This window comes from Stegostoma tigrinum, chromosome 31, assembly GCF_030684315.1.
Source record: "Stegostoma tigrinum isolate sSteTig4 chromosome 31, sSteTig4.hap1, whole genome shotgun sequence".
In the NCBI taxonomy this organism is placed as follows: domain Eukaryota; kingdom Metazoa; phylum Chordata; class Chondrichthyes; order Orectolobiformes; family Stegostomatidae; genus Stegostoma; species Stegostoma tigrinum.
In genome coordinates, this window is record NC_081384.1 from 40,981,337 (window position 1) to 40,996,159 (window position 14,823).

Genomic DNA, 14,823 nt, shown 5'->3' on the forward strand with positions numbered 1-14,823 from the left:
AAACTTGCCAGAACCAGTTCCCAGGATGTAGTTAATTGCCAACTTCTGCTAACCTGTTTAAACACAATGTCCTTCCTGTGCTGCTTTGTCTGTAGGAACTCTTTAAATCAAGGATCAGTCTGCAATTAACATCCAGTCCTGGACTGACATACAGAAGCTGGTTTGGTCTGCTCTTTTCCTTTTACCACAAACTTTTTCACAAAGTGTGCAAGTCATCTTCAGCTCAGAATTCCCAAATCACAACGCCAATCCAAAATTGCTAAGAGGGGAATAATTAAAATTATGAAAAATCAGCAAGTATTCTACCAACAAACAGATGCTGCACGAAAGGCCATCTGCGGAGAGAGGGGAAAGTTACTCTCACGAAAGCGATTGACACATGCAGAAACTCAGATTAGCAATTATTAGCTAAAGCATATTACTGGGAAAGCAGATGAGGCTTTGCATTATGCTGAAAAACATACCAGGTCAAGCAGGAACAACAGATTAGGAAAAAGGAAGAAGCATTTTCAGAACAGCCAACAGAAATATTAAGGCCAAAGGACATGATAAATATTATGTGGAAACTTCACATGAAAGGGAAGGAAGTTTGTCCAGGATGGAGGGAGCACCCTTAGCTAGAAAGAAGCAAAGCATACGAATAAAGATCGCTGCTGAGAGATGTCAGAGCACGAGAAGGGGAGAGGTGGGAGGAGAAGAGGGGGCAAGATTATGGAGAACAAAGGAGGGAAAGTGTGAGATGGAAGGAGAGGGGGAAGGAAGGGGAAATGGAGGAGAGGCAAAAGGGGCAAGGGATGGGAGGCAGGGAAAGGGAAGGTGATGGGAGGGAGGTGGAATGGAGAGAGGGGAGGGAATGGGGGAGTGAGAAGGAGAGGGAGTGGGAGACAGAAGGGGGAGAGGAGCAGGTGGGAGGTGGAGGGGATAGAGAAGGGGTGTGGGTGGCAGATGGGGAGGGAGGGAGAGTGGGGAGGTGATGAGGTGGGTGTAGGGGAAGGGAAAGGATGTAGGGGTGCAGGGAAGGGTGTGACAGGGGAGGGAAAAAGTGGGGGTGGGGAAAGGAGGAGTGGGGTATCGGGGGGAGAAGATTTGGGGAGAGGGAAGAAGGGGAAGATGGTGTGAAGGGTAGGCTGGGAGAAAGGTAAGGTGGGTGGGGAGATGGAGGGAGATGGAGGTGGGGAGTAGGCATGATGACATGGGGAGAGACAGGGCTGAGGGGATGCAGGGAGGGAACGGGGTGGGGAGAGGGGTTTGAGGGGGTGGGGAGAGGGGTGAGGGAGTGTGGGGGTGACGGAGTGGGGTGAGGGTGAGTGAAGAGTTGGGAAGAGGGGGTCGGGGTGGGAGAGGTGGTGAGAGGTAGGGGGAGGGGGCTGAGGGTGGGGAGAGAGAGGAGGGGATGCTGAGAGGGTGATGGTTAGGGAGAGGACCTGTGAGAAGGGGGAGAGAGGGGACTGAGAGAGTGGGGAGAGGGAAGAGAGTGGGGAGAGAAGGAGGAAGATGGGAATAGGGATAGAGGGAGGAGATGTGGGAAGAAGGGGGTGTGGATGGGGGGATAGAGAGGGAGGCGATGGGGACAGATAGAGGGTGTGGGTGTCAGAAGTGACAGTATTGTGGAATGAGTATCGGGAGGGGTTGGAGGTGAGGAGAAGGGGAATGGGTTTGGGGAAAGATATACGGGTAGGGCTTTGGAGGTGTGGGAGAGGAATGAGGAGTTGGGGGAGGGGAAGTGGGGGTAGGGTTTTGGTTTGTGTTGGGGATGAGATGAGGGGCCAGCCGGAAAATGTGCAGCAAGGCAGAGCTGTCACAGGGTCCCAGGCTTTGCACTGAGCGTTGTCTGAATACAAATGATGTTAATAACAAAACATACCTTCCCAATGGTATTCCTCACGCAAACAAATTTAATTTGGAATCATTATACCAGTATTACCATTACTGCAGTAATTCATGCTTTACAATCTAGTTCATGTTTAATTGGGTTTTATTGATTTAACTTTGTGTCTGTTGGTTTGGTTTGGATTTATTGATCTCTGTCTTCCACAAATTTCCTGATCCCATAATGCAGGTTTATTCCAAAGGCTTTGTAATGATGTTTGTTTGCTCTCAGATTCAAACTTGCTCCACGTGTTGCTGTTTTATAATAGCTTCAAATAATTTGAATCATTTTGACAACATGGAAATACAACGTTGTTTCTCTCCCACTGCGGTAATGCATATTATTTTGGTGACTTTTGTTTCAATGTAACAAGCACATTTATATTGTTGTAAAATGTACTTTGCAGCAGTGATTTTAGAAAATGGACAATGCTCAAGCAGGTCAGACCCAACATCAGTATTTCAGGTTGGTGGCCTTTCATCAGAATTGTTCTTGTAATGTGACCCCTTTCTCTTCAGGTGTTCTTTTACCTACTGTGTATTTTTCGCATTTTCTGTGTATTTTTTATTTTAAATTAGGCCTTTGGTACGCTTGTCTTTATTGGTCAGTGCGTTGAATGTAGGAGTTGGGCTGTAGGACACTATTGGTTAGGACATTATTGGAATACTGCATTCAATTCTGGTCTCCTGCTACAGGAAAGATGTGCAAAACTTGAATGGGTTTAGAAAAGATTTACATGGATGTTGCTGGGTTTGGAGGGTAGGAGCTATAGGAGAAGGTGAATAGTCTGGGCCTATTTTCCCTGAGTGTCAGAGGCTGAGGGGAGACCTTGTAAAGGTTTATAAAATCATGAGGGGCATGGACAGAGTGAATTGCCAAGGTCTTTTTCCAAGAGTAGGTGAGTGTAAAACTAGATGGTATAGGTTTAAGGTGAGAGGGAAGATTTAAAAGGGAACTAAGGGGCACTGTTTTCATGCAGAGGATGATGTGTGTATGGAATGAGCTGCCAGAGGAAGTGATGAAGGCTGGTACAATTACAACAATTAAAAGGCATTTGAATGGTTATATGAATAGGAAGGGTTTAGAGGGATATGGGCCAAATGTTGACAAATGGGACTTGATTAATTGAGGAGATCTGGTTGACATGGACAAGTCTGGACATAAGGTCTTTTTCGGTGCCGTACAGTTCTAGGAATTGCGGAAAGAAAGTATCAAACGAATGTGAAATGTCAGACGGACACCAGTGTGTTGCGTAACATTATGAGCTTTGCCGATTTGTGCAAAGTGGCTCAAGATGGTGACATAGAAGTGGTGCTGCTTGGAGTAATATTGAGGTTGTTGAGTGAATGATTCTCATTCCAAGAGGACAAGATAAGCTGATAATCTAGGGCAATGGGAAGAATGAAGAGCTAGAGTTCCAGACAGTGACATTAAGCAAATCTGACATTGCACATGAAACAACTCCAAAGCTTGGTGTAAAACTGAATGCACAGGAAAAGATTTGCAGAGTTGTGCAAGCTATCAAGCCATGGACTACTGAACAGTTTCTAGAATATACAAAGTTGTCTATACAGGTCTTGGATGTTTTCCTGGTGAATATTATCTCCAAGTCGATGAGACTGTGATATCAACTCAGCATCTGTTGAACAGAGCTCTATTTGTCCTCAAGTCCAGCCTGAAATACAAAACAGAAGAGTGAGAAAAGAAGAGAACAGCACAAAAGTGATAGCCAAAATGTTAGTTTTCCCTTTTGTTGGTATTCGTACAAACCGTCCTGATGAGCACAAGATGAAAACCAAAACAAAGTCAGCTGAATGCTAAATATTTTTGGCTGTGAATTCCACTGAGTTTCATGGAAGATTTCTCTCTGCAAGGTCTAGTGAGTTTCCTGCCAAATAGGGATAGAGGAATTCAGCCTTCCAAGTCTGTCCTGCCGATCAATATCATTATGGTTGATCTGAGGCTTATTTCCGTATGTCTGCCTCTGGCCATATGCCTTATGACCTTTCCTTAACAAAGGCTTATCTACCCCAGATTTAAAATATAAAATTAACAACTGAAACCTTACCAAACCTGCTTTGTTAACTACACTATCCCTATTGCTCCTTGCTTGTTTGATTCCAGTCCTATACCACGAATTGCTATCTGTGGAACAATTCGCCACTGTCAGGGTATCCCAGAATGCGTTGGGATCCTTGGCAGAGGAACAACTTAAAAAGTTATTGTAAAGCAAGTACTGATCTAAGCAAGCTAGAGTCACTTATGGCGCATGACATCCCCAGACAGGCTGTGGATAAAGCTGGGAGTTAACCTCATTACTCTCACAGGATCTCTGCTGAGCGGAAAGCTGTTTTGGGAATGATGCATAGGAAGATTGGGATGGATTTGGAAAGGAGGGATGCCATAATAGCAGGATAAGTAATTAGTGAAGCATGTTTCATTTAGACATGGTGAGAAATTTCACTGGGCCCCACGGTGTGAATCACTTCAAAATATTCAACACAGCTCACATTTAGACAAAAATGCAAAAGATTCAGTCCATTGTCATCATTGAATTCCTCACCAATAATATTGTGGTAGCCACTGTTAAATAAAAACTAAACTTGACCAGAGATATAAATATTGTGGCCTCTACAGTTGGTCAAAGGCTGGGAATTGTATTGCAGTGCTGACATGGTGGACTGAAGGGCCTCATTCTGTGCTGCAAAACTCTATGATAATGACAATAAATAACTCACTTCCTGTCCTTTAAAGCCAACCATCAATGACAACTCACAAGTCAGGAGTGTGATTGAGTACTCCCTGCTTGCCTGGATGAATGCATCTCCAACAATACTCAAGAAACTTGATACCATTCAGGGCAAAGCAGCCTACTTGATTGGGAGCTCACCCACACATTACTTCCTTCACACAAATGCACAGCGGTGGCACTTATAAGATGTACTAGAGCAACTCACTAAAGCACTTCCAACACTACATTCCAAACTCTCAACCTCATTTCTAGAAGGACAAGGGCAGCAGATACTTGGGAACGCCACCACCTCTACATTTCCCTTCCAACCACTCATCAACCTGATTCATAAATTTATCGCTGTCCCTTCAGTGATGCTGAGTCAAAATCTTGGAAATCATTCCACAGGAGAAACACCTGTTCAGCATGGCTTGCAGGGGATGAGCAGTGAATCCTTGTTAGCAATGCACACATCCCATGAAGGAATGAATATATAATGAATGAATATAAAATGAAACCATCCACTCTGTTAGTCAGCCGAAACATTCTGCACTTCCACTGGAAGTAAATCAAGGAACCCGAATATAAAACTAACTAAAAATTTTGTCTAATCAGCCCTTGAGTACTAAAGCTGCAAGTTACTCTTTTAGAACCTTCACAAATTGAAGTGATTATAATAATTAATTCAGACCAAAATGACACGGCTCTTCCAGATTTTCAAACAGTCATGTTGTATGAGTATTGCATCCACTTAACATCCTCCTTCACTCTTTGGTCAAACCATTTTCATGGACTGTGAGAGAGGATGGCTAATTAAAACAAGACAAGCTAATGGATTTTAGCTGAAGCAAGGATATGATGCTCACTGAGCCATTAGGAAAACAGATATAAACAAGTGCGCATGACATAAAAGATACAATTTTGAATGTTTTGTACAGGATCTTCCAAACCAGTTGTCTAGAAGCATGAGTGACGAGGCCACCTTAATTCTGTTAATTGTCACGTAAATATTGAGTACACCGTTGATTTGATTTGATTTATTGTTATCGTATGTACTGAGGGATAGTGAAAATTATTGTTTTGCATGCTGTACAGGCAAGTGAAACCATATATTAACACATTAAGATAATAGAACAGAATGCAGAATACAGCTACAGAAAAGGTGCAGCGTTAGATCAATTTTAATATATGTGATATCTGTTCAAAAGTGCAATAACAGTGGGGTAGAAGCTGTTCTTGAATCTGTTTAAAAGCGTTTTCAATCTTTTATATTTTCTGTTTGATGGAAGAAGTTGGAAGAGAGTATGACAAAGAGGGGAGGTGAGATGGGGGCTACCTATTTTCCCAATGTAGCGGAAAGTATAGATGGAGTCAATGGATGGAAGACTGGTTATATGGCTTTTTAATATCCAATATGGATTGACTAACTGAGTCATTGGCAAGATAACCTAGCAGTAAGCATCCTTTACACATGGAATCCAATGACAATTGGCAAAACAGGGCAATGGATTTGTAGCAGAATTGTTTCAGACTGCAGAGGGTCATCACTGAGCATCTGGTGGAGGAACCTAATTTAAGAGACTAAGGGCGAGGTTGATACACTCCTTATTCTTTGGCAGTCTCTTAGGATTGAGGATAATTTGCTTCCACTCCAGGGTGAGGCGTTCAGTAGTGATTAATAGGCCTATCCTGAAGCCACAGTCTCTGCTTTGGGTGAGGCTGGTGCTGTTTGAGGAAGTGGATTGGTCGGACACTGTGGATTCTGTGCTTTTTCTGCTGCTTATGTTTGGTTTCCACTCACTGATGCTCAAAGTGATTTGTACCTGTGTAGATGCATCTTCGCCAGTCATACGTTCGAGGGCAAGCAACTCGCATGCGTCATTGGAGATATTTCATTTGTTTAGGATGGCTTTTGGGGCATCCTTGAGCTTGTTTCCTTTGCCCTCTTATTGATCAGTTCCTATTGTGAAGTTTGGAGTAGAATGCTTGTTTAGAGTATCTTGTGGTATATGTGGGGACAATATGGCCTCCCTTTCGCATTTAGTTATGTGGGCCTCAATAATGGGAATTTTGGCCTGTAAAAACACTCACATTGGTACACCTATCCTGTGTGGATTTTGTGTAGGCAGTGCTGGTTATAATTCTTCAGGGATTCGAGGTGTCTACTGTACATGGTCCATGTTTCTGATGTATACTGGAGGGTGGGGACCATGGTTGCTCTGCAGGCAATGAGTTTCATGCTGGGTTTACAATCTTGGTCTTTGAATATTTTGATCCCTAGGTGTCCAAATGATGATCTAGTGCATTGGAGTCGGTGTTCGATACCATCGTTAATGTCTACTCACACTGAAAGGACATTCTGGATAATGGGCAATGATCCATGGTGTCTAGGGGTTGCAATGGATTATGCTGTCGGGAGACAGTGTTCTACAGCAGGACTGGGTAGATAAAGAACCTTTATTTTCCAGATGTCTAGTCTGAAGGCCATTCTCTCATATGACTCAGTCCTTGACGATGGATTTTAGGTTGGCCCCTAAGTGTGCACCTATACAGGTTTCATCTACTGCTCAATGTCAGCAGTTGATATGGTTTTGGTTTTGACCTGACAGGCATTGCAGGTTGAACAGTTTTCCACTTCTCCTTTAGGTTATCTCCACTCTCGCAGGGGCCTTCATGGAGTTGGGATGGAGTGTTGTGGTGAGGAAGATGGCAATCCCAGTTTGCACTTGGAGTGAGGATGATGCACTATCCTCCACAGTTAACCAGCCTGGATCTGACTAGATCAATGGAAAGATTATCTAGTGAATCAGTGAGTTCAGAGATAGATTGGTGTTGAGGTGAGAATAACAGCCCTTGACATCAAGGCTGCATTCTAGAGAGTGTGGCATCAAGGAGTCGAAGCAAACCTGGAATTGATGGATATTAGAGGGCAAACTGTCCAGTAGTTGGAGTCATACCTGGCACATAGGAAAATTGTCATCATTATTGGAGATCAGTATCTCAGTTCTCGGAGATCTCTGCAGGAGTTCCTCATGGTAGTGACCTAGACCTAACTAACTTCAGTTGCTTCATCAATGACCTTTCCTCCATCATAAAGTCCGAAGTGGGGATGTTCATCAATGATTTCAAAAGTTCAGCACCATTCATGACTCCTCAGACACTGAAGCAGTCCATGTCCAAATGCAACAAGATCTGGGCAAAATCTAAACTCGAGCTAACAAGTGGCAAGTAACATTTATGCCCTACCAATACCAGGCTATGACCATCACCAGTAAGAAACAATCTGTCAACTGCCCCTTGACATTCAATGGTGTTACCATCACTGAATCTCCCACTATCAGCATCATTGACCAGAAACTCAACTGGACTCACCACATTAAAACAGGGGCTACAAGAACAGATCAGAGGCTAGGAATACTGCAGTGAGCAACTCACCTCCTGACTTCTCAAAGCTTGTCCATTATCTAGAAGGCACAAGCCAAGAGTGTGATGGAATACTTCCTGCTTGCCTGGATGAGTGTAGCTTTAACAACACTCAAAATAATTGATACCATCCATGACAAAGCAGGCCACCTGATTGGCACTAAATCTGCAAGCATCCACTCCCTCCACCACCGACACTGAGGAGCAACAGTGTGTACTATTACAAGATGTACTACAGAAAATCACCAAAGATCTTCAGACAGCACCTTCCAAACCCAGGACTTCATCCATCTAGAAAGACCACGGCAGCAGATACATGGGAACATCACCAAGTTCAAATTCTCCTCCATGGCACTTAAAATATATTACCACTCCTTCACTGGCGCAGGGTCAACATCCTGGAATTCCCTCCCCAATGGCATTATAGGTCAACACACACCAGGTGGACTGCAGCGGTTCAAAAAGGCAGCTCACCACTATATTTTCAAGGGCAACTAGGGGTGGACAATAAATGCTGTCGAGGAAACAAATGCCCACATCCCACAAATGTTTAAAAAAAATCTGAAAACTAACAGTGCTTTTCAACTTAACAGGTGTTTAGTGGTTAAAACAGATTGGTCAGGAGCATGTGTGAGAAGGAAGGAAGTAAAAAATAAAGAAGAACAAAGAGAAGATAGAAGACAGCCACTGAGAGTCGGGTTCAAGTGTACTAAGGAAATAGGGAATCCTTGCCATCAACAGCATTGGAAGCAAATAGCTCAGAAGTCAGACACAGTGGAGAACAGCTCTGATAAGGCATTAACCTGAAGATGTTAATGGAGAACATAGAACTGTACAGCACAGGAATGGGCCCTTCGGCCCACTACGTCGTGCTGAACATGATGCCAAATGAAACCAATCCCTTCTGCCTGCCCTTGGTCCATGTTCTTCCATTCCCTGCATATTCTGCGCTTATCTAAAAGTTCCTTAAATACACTTATCATATCTGCCACCACCATCGCCCCTGGCAGCTTGTTCCAGACTCCTATGACTCTGTGTAAAAAACTGCCCCTCATATCTCCTCTGAACTTTCTCCCTCTCACCTTAACTACATGCTCCCTAGTATCAATTCTGAGAAGAAGATTCTTACTATCAACCCTATTTATGCAGCTCATAATTTTATACACTTCTATTGAGTCTCCCTTCAGCATTCACCGTTTGAGAGAAAATAACCAGAGTTTTACTAGCCTGTCCTTATGGCTCATACCCTCTTACCCATGCAGCATCCTGATAAACCTCTTCTGCACCCTCTCCCATGCCTCCGCATTCTTTCTGTAATGTGGCGACATGTTGTAGATAAGGCAGATTGGAGGATTGAGGGATGATCAGCAAAATACTGTGGATGATCTGAGTGGAACATTGAAACAGGTAGACCAGACTGAGCAGACTAACCATTAGGTCAAACCATTATGAGGAACATTTCTTGATCATCCCCATCCAATAGCAGGTGATAGTGTAAATGACAAGTGTGATTAAAGACAGGAGTGGTCCATTAAATCTTTCTCAAATATTCCAGCTGTTGGAACTATTAGAATCATTACAATACTTAAAGTGTGGAAGCAGACCATTCAGCCCATTGATTTCACACCGACCCTCTGAAGAGCATCCCACCCAGAACCCCTCCTGCATGTATCTCCTGAATTCAATAATCCAGCTCTTAAGCAGATTATTGTTTGGTTTGAGTCAGATCTCAAGGGACACTTTGAGTCTTTGCCACTTTTACCAATTCCCAAGGTCACAAATAATAGGAATGGATTGACCATTTATTTATAATTCGTTTGAACAAGGACAGCAAGGGCAGCCACAGTTAACTGACCAAAGATTTTATGAGTTGTATCTTTCCTTTCAGTTTCTGATAGACATCAATCATCCTAGTTGAGAAAATATATGAAGTTATTCCTCTGAACATTGGTGTCAGGTGGAATAGTGAGTAAAAATTGCGTTTGTCTGTGATCATGACCGCTGTTAATCAGACAAATCAGAATGTACCAGACAATGGGCAGCTAGCAGAATGAAGTCTTGGGGAAATATTGGATTCATTCAGCCAAGAGGTTTTACCCTAGAGAGCATAGTAGCATCAGAGTAGACAAAGAGATTTGGTACGATTCCAAGGAACAAGAACTGATCTGGTGGAGACGGATCTCTTTATTGGGGCACTGAAAGAGAAACTGTTGAAGTAATCAATTCATATGTGGCAGGAGTCAAGGGTCTAGACATGAAACATCAGCTTTCCTGCTCCTCTGATGCTTCATGGCCTGCGGTGTTCATCCAGCTCATTACATTGTTATCTTGGGTTTTAACAACCCTTGTTCCACCAACCCCCAATTCTATTCCCACAGATATAAATTTAGGACAAATTCTTTGCATCAGTAATTAACTATGCACAACCATCCTTGACCATTCGGCCTAGTACTGAAAGTCACTGCTAAAGGATAAGCCAAAATATCCAGACTGACAATGATGGGTTCTGAGCACACAGCTATAACGGAATATGGCTCCTGTGGACCTGGAGAATCAGCTTTTCATTAATTCTAAGTTTCATGAGGGTCATGCCAGCTATTATTAGTTACCACTGGTTCGAACATGACTGTATTATATTCTTTACACATCTCTGACTGTGGGAACCACAGGGTCCGCGTTTACTGCAAAAAGCTACAAAATCTGTATAATTAACTCCTGGTGATCTGAATGTGGGTGGTATTCATTTACGAATACCTGATGGCGCAGTGATGATGTCAATGGTTAGGAGACTTCTGGAATCTGATATATTAACTCAATATTGGATATGGATTTATTCCATTAATCAATATTTTTGAATAAAAGCCATGATGGGAAAACACTCTAATGTTTACAGCTGCAATGCCATGCAAACAATTAATTGAGCTGAGCTGCTTTACAAACAGTCATGGATTAACTGGATGGGATGACTGCAAAATATAAAGGAGATTGTGGCAGTCTAGGTGAGGAAGGAATGGTTAATGGTAAATGGAAAGGGTATTAAATTCCCACTGCAAGCCATCTGTTTGCTGAATGAATGTAATAGTTTCTCCACAAGGGCAAAATGAGTCAGCAATCATTGGTGATGAATTCACTAAGTTGATCAGTAAAGAAACGACACTGTGGTTGGTCATTCACAATCCATTCCAGGATTGGAACTTTGTTGTGTGCCCTCATTGTGACAGACTCACCCAAATCCATTGATGCTGATGTTTTAACATCCAGCTAAATGGATTTTTCATGCCAATGGAAAGGATAGGATCTCCTGACAAAGCAGCACTTTCTCAATTTTGCATTGCATGCAGCCAATAAGACTGAATGAATCTTCTGACAGTTGCAGTCTTTTATACGTGCTCCTAAGATGCTGCTTCGTCTGCTGTGTTCATCCAGCCCCACACTTTGTTATCTTGCAGTCTTTTATATGTTGTGTCTGTACCCCACATTTCTGGCTCCAATATCAGATGTTGGAGGCCTTATCAATGGGAAATGATCTTTTGATCAGGCTGAATCTTTGGCATGAAAGACAGTCAGAAGTAGCAAAGCCCAACTCCCCTTTTACAGCATTTTCTGCTACATTCTGGTTAGAAGAACATAGAACATAGAACAGTACAGCACAGAACAGGCCCTTCAGCCCACAATGTTGTGCCAACCATTGATCCTCATGTATGCACCCTCAAATTTCTGTGACCATATGCATGTCCAGCAGTCTCTTAAATGACCCCAATGACCTTGCTTCCACAACTGCTGCTGGCAACGCATTCCATGCTCTCACAACTCTCATTCATTTTCATTGGAACAGTTATGGGACATTTAAACAACCTTTCTGTGTGTTAGTGAATGAAGTAAAGGGGTAGGATGTCAGGGGTCACCAGGTGGCAATGTGGATAGGGTAGCAGTGTATGTGAGGACAAGGATTTGAACCTTTTGCTTTCTGGCGGGAATTATACTATAATTTCAGCCATGTGATATGCTAATGAAATATAATACACACTAACACAGGAAGTGATAAAACATGTCACAAGATTTGTTCTCTCTTGCAGCCTTGTGGTGAGATGAAACCATGATGAAATGACTTTTCAAATTAATATTCCCTTTGCCTCAACATACTAAATATTCTGTGGAAGCAGAACCAGGCCCAGAATATTAGAGACTGAATTACAAGTGGCATTTAAATAAAGCAGTCATACTATCTCAAAGTCAAATATGAACTTGTATCAAGGTGAAGAGAATTGGCGTAGGTACTGGCAAATGAAGGAGTGGATTATTATTTTCGCAATTGGATCAGATCTCAATAAGCTGTTCATCGAGGAGCAACTGTTTCTGAGCAAAAATTAATGAAAAAGATATCAGATTTAGTAGTACAGAGAGATTCAATCACTCAACAAGAGAATATTACTTTAAGAACAAAATAAAGAATGGTTTCAGCCTGACCTCAGTTAAGGACAGTTGGAGATCTGTTGTTTGCTCCTGTGAGAGAAACTAAATCTTGATTGAATATTTTTGATTAAAGGAAACTGTTAAATGATAACATTGTCAAAATTGTCTGCTGTACTTTAAGATGCAAACTCTGCTTGAATAAGCAGGTCAATCAGAAAGAGAGAGCCTGGAGTTGACTGCATTGTTCCCTTGTATCTTGAATAGTTTACATGTCACTGGCCTAACCAGCTCCCAACAGTCACCCTCTCCCCTTCCTGAGGTGACACTCATCTCCCACACAGACCATAGCAGAACATTCTGTGGAATAACAGGCCCAGTTCATCAAGCTAAATTCTGAGTATCCAGGTTTCCTTCTGATACAGGCTTGATGCTCTGCTGCACTTGTTTGTCCTGTCTGGTCAGAGGCATTGCTGGTGTTTGATCATGTGATGTCAGATGATGCCTGTGGTCCACAAGGACTTGTGACAGGTGTCACTCCCACTCCCACTCTCACTCACTCACACACACCCTCAGGTACGCACACGCACTCACTCTCACTCACGCACATACTGTCATGTTCTCATTCACGCATATACTCTCACTGTCTCACTCTCACACAAACTCAGAAAAGATTTTTAAACAATGAGAGTCAACACCCTTGTGGAATTACGCACTAGGGCGGCACGGTGGCTCAGTGGTTAGCACTGCAGCCTCACAGCGCCAAGGACACAGGTTCAATTCCAGCCTCGGGCAGCCGTCTGTGCAGAGTTTGCACATTCTCCCCATGTCTGCGTGGGTTTCCTCCGGGTGCTCCGGTTTCCTCCCACAGTCCAAAGATGTGCAGGCCAGGTGGATCGGCCATGCTAAATTGCCCGTAGTGTTCAGGGGTGCGTGGGTTATAGGGGGATGGGTCTGGGTGGGATGCTCCAAGAGGCAGTGTGGACTTGTTGGGCCGAAGGGCCTGTTTCCACGCTGTAGGGAATCTAGGAATCTAGTCATTAAAAATAAAATTAAAAACAAATTTAAGAGGATCCAAAAGATGAAATCAGGGAACCAAGCAAGAGAGGAAAACTGAGGGAGAGAGGCAACATAGCCAGTTGTACCCTAAGGGATTTGAACCTTTTGCCATCTGGTGGAAATTATACTAGGGAAACTGCCACACTTCTGTCTGGTCCCTCCTACTCACTTTAGCTCTGCTATCATACCCATTTCCCACCAAAACTCATACTCTACCGCTTTTACTATTGTTTAAAACGTCTTTCCTCACTCCTCTCACCCACCCAATCAGCCCACACCACAGACCCTACATGCCCTCTGCATTGCCCACTCTCTCAGCTAGGTCGCCTTACCACCTTCTCCACCCTTGCACCAACACAACCAGCTGTGTACCCCCTTTCAGTGCATTTAATACCTCCCTCAATCCATCAGAAGACATGCCCACAAAAGGTAAAAATAGCCCAAATGCGTTGGGGAAGCTATAAGGAGATGTTACAAGGACAGAATCCTAGCTCTCACTGGAGAAGATCAGACCAGTCCTGCAGAGCTGCTGAATTATCCATATCTCCCAATCGTGTCAGTACCATTTTTCATTCCATTGCAACTCTCACAGTAACCCTGCTGTCAATATCAATTATTGCACACCATTCTAGCTGCAACCCACAATGCCTTCTTTCTTATTCTTGTCTTTCTAGATGGAAGTGGTTTTTGAAGGTGCTGTCTAAGGATCTTTGTTGAGTTTCTACAGTGCATCTTGTAGATAGTAAACAGAGCTGTTACTGACAGCAATAAAGGGAATGGGTGTTTGTAGATACGGTACCAATCAAGCGAGCTGCTTTGTTGTGAATGATGTTGTGTTGTTGGAGCTGCACTCATCAGGTAAGAGGTGAATATTCCACCACACTCCTGACATGTGCCTTTGTAGATGTGAACAGGCTTTAGGGAGTCAGTAGGAGAAGCATATGCTGCAGTATTGCTAGCCACTGATCTGTTCGTGTTGCCACTGTGTTTATTTGAATTTCTGGTCAATGGTAGCTCTCAGGATGTTGAAACTGGCCAATTCAGTGACGGTGACACCATTCAATATCAAGGCACGATGGTTAGAGTGTCTGTTGTTGAAGATGGTTATTATCCGGCATTTGTGTGGTGTGAATGTTACTTGGAACTTGTCAGTCCAATCCTGGATATTGTCCATGTCTTGCTACATTTGGGCATGGGCTGCTTCAATATCTGAGGAGTTGGGAATGGTGCCAAACAGTATGCAATCATCAGCGAACATGAAGACTTCAGACCTTATGAAGAATGGAAGGTTGTTGAAGCAGTTGAAGATAGTTGGGCTTTGGACACTTCC

The 14,823-nt window shown here is 43.2% G+C and overlaps 1 long non-coding RNA gene across 1 annotated transcript in view; it reads right to left on the reverse strand.

Moving 5' to 3' along the window:
* Positions 1-3,162: 3,162 nt before the first annotated feature.
* Positions 3,163-14,823, reverse strand: part of LOC132206112 (uncharacterized) — a 344,203-nt gene continuing 332,542 nt past the window's right edge. Inside the window, exon 3 of the long non-coding RNA XR_009442833.1 lies at positions 3,163-3,545. This is a non-coding gene — a long non-coding RNA (uncharacterized LOC132206112). The remainder of the gene's footprint in view (positions 3,546-14,823) is intronic.